At 38.0% G+C, this 2,500-nt stretch overlaps 2 pseudogenes; both read left to right on the top strand.

Moving 5' to 3' along the window:
* The first annotated feature begins 861 nt into the window (after positions 1-861).
* Positions 862-980, top strand: LOC113086161 (uncharacterized; annotated as a pseudogene).
* Positions 981-2,048: 1,068 nt separating this feature from the next.
* On the top strand, positions 2,049-2,167 carry LOC113086173 (uncharacterized; annotated as a pseudogene).
* The last annotated feature ends 333 nt before the right edge of the window (positions 2,168-2,500 follow it).

The raw sequence follows: 2,500 nt of genomic DNA, 5'->3' as shown, positions 1-2,500 counted from the left end.
ATCTCTGAATCTTAGCAGGTTTAGGTCTGGTTAGTACTTGGATGAGAGACCGCCAAGGAATACCAGGTGCTTTAAGCTTTTGGAATTTTTTCACTTAGTATATAATAAATTTGGCAAAAAATAGAGTCAATGCCCGATCTCTGAATATAAGCAGGTTTGGGCCAGGTTAGTACATGGATGGGAGACTGCCTGGGAATACCAGGTGCTTTAAATTTTTGGATATTTTTCACAAATTATATAATAATCTTGCAAAAAAAAAAAAAAAAAGAGTCAATGCCCGATCTCTGAATCTTAGCAGGTTTAGGTCTGGTTAGTACTTGGATGAGAGACCGCCAAGGAATACCAGGTGCTTTAAGCTTTTGGAATTTTTTCACTTAGTATATAATAAATTTGGCAAAAAATAGAGTCAATGCCCGATCTCTGAATATAAGCAGGTTTGGGCCAGGTTAGTACATGGATGGGAGACTGCCTGGGAATACCAGGTGCTTTAAATTTTTGGATATTTTTCACGAATTATATAATAATCTTGCAAAAAAAAAAAAAAAAGAAGAAGTCAATGCCCGATCTCTGAATCTTAGCAGGTTAAGGTCTGGTTAGTACTTGAATGATAGACCGCCAAGGAATACCAGGTGCTTTAAGCTTTTGGAATTTTTTCACTTAGTATATAATAAATTTGGCAAAAAATAGAGTCAATGCCCGATCTCTGAATATAAGCAGGTTTGGGCCAGGTTAGTACTTGGATGAGAGACCGCCTAGGAATACCAGGTGCTTTAAGCTTTTGGGGTTTCTTTCCTACTTTTATAATGTACTGGCGAGTAGATTGGCTGATCTTTAAATAGCCTTCTCTTTGCAGCAGTCTTCGCTTATGGCCATACCAGCCTGGCTATGCCCGATCTTGTCTGATCTCGGAAGCTAAGCAGGTTTGGGCCTGGTTAGTGCCTGGATGGGAGACCGCCTGGGAATGCCAGGTACTCTAAGCTATTTTGAAATTTTTCACTTAGTATATAATAATTTTGCCAAAAAATAGAGTCAATGCCCGATCTCTGAATATAAGCAGGTTTGCGCCAGGTTAGTACATGGATGGGAGACTGCCTGGGAATATCAGGTGCTTTAAATTTTTGGATATTTTTCACGAATTATATAATAATCTTGCAAAAAAAAAAAAAAAAAAAAAGAGTCAATGCCCGATCTCTGAATCTTAGCAGGTTTAGGTCTGGTTAGTACTTGGATGAGAGACCGCCAAGGAATACCAGGTGCTTTAAGCTTTTGGAATTTTTTCACTTAGTATATAATAAATTTGGCAAAAAATAGAGTCAATGCCCGATCTCTGAATATAAGCAGGTTTGGGCCAGGTTAGTACATGGATGGGAGACTGCCTGGGAATACCAGGTGCTTTAAATTTTTGGATATTTTTCACAAATTATATAATAATCTTGCAAAAAAAAAAAAAAAAAAGAGTCAATGCCCGATCTCTGAATCTTAGCAGGTTTAGGTCTGGTTAGTACTTGGATGAGAGACCGCCAAGGAATACCAGGTGCTTTAAGCTTTTGGAATTTTTTCACTTAGTATATAATAAATTTGGCAAAAAATAGAGTCAATGCCCGATCTCTGAATATAAGCAGGTTTGGGCCAGGTTAGTACATGGATGGGAGACTGCCTGGGAATACCAGGTGCTTTAAATTTTTGGATATTTTTCACGAATTATATAATAATCTTGCAAAAAAAAAAAAAAAGAAGAAGTCAATGCCCGATCTCTGAATCTTAGCAGGTTAAGGTCTGGTTAGTACTTGAATGATAGACCGCCAAGGAATACCAGGTGCTTTAAGCTTTTGGAATTTTTTCACTTAGTATATAATAAATTTGGCAAAAAATAGAGTCAATGCCCGATCTCTGAATATAAGCAGGTTTGGGCCAGGTTAGTACTTGGATGAGAGACCGCCTAGGAATACCAGGTGCTTTAAGCTTTTGGGGTTTCTTTCCTACTTTTATAATGTACTGGCGAGTAGATTGGCTGATCTTTAAATAGCCTTCTCTTTGCAGCAGTCTTCGCTTATGGCCATACCAGCCTGGCTATGCCCGATCTTGTCTGATCTCGTAAGCTAAGCAGGTTTGGGCCTGGTTAGTGCCTGGATGGGAGACCGCCTGGGAATACCAGGTACTGTAAGCTTTTTTGAAATTTTTCACTTAGTATATAATAATTTTGCCAAAAAATAGAGTCAATGCCCGATCTCTGAATATAAGCAGGTTTGCGCCAGGTTAGTACATGGATGGGAGACTGCCTGGGAATATCAGGTGCTTTAAATTTTTGGATATTTTTCACGAATTATATAATAATCTTGCAAAAAAAAAAAAAAAAAAAAAGAGTCAATGCCCGATCTCTGAATCTTAGCAGGTTTAGGTCTGGTTAGTACTTGGATGAGAGACCGCCAAGGAATACCAGGTGCTTTAAGCTTTTGGAATTTTTTCACTTAGTATATAATAAATTTGGCAAAAAATAGAG

This window comes from Carassius auratus, unplaced genomic scaffold (genome assembly GCF_003368295.1).
Source record: "Carassius auratus strain Wakin unplaced genomic scaffold, ASM336829v1 scaf_tig00042787, whole genome shotgun sequence".
NCBI classification, from domain to species: domain Eukaryota; kingdom Metazoa; phylum Chordata; class Actinopteri; order Cypriniformes; family Cyprinidae; genus Carassius; species Carassius auratus.
Note: the sequence above shows the minus strand (reverse complement) of the source record. Positions and strands in the feature narration are given on the sequence as shown.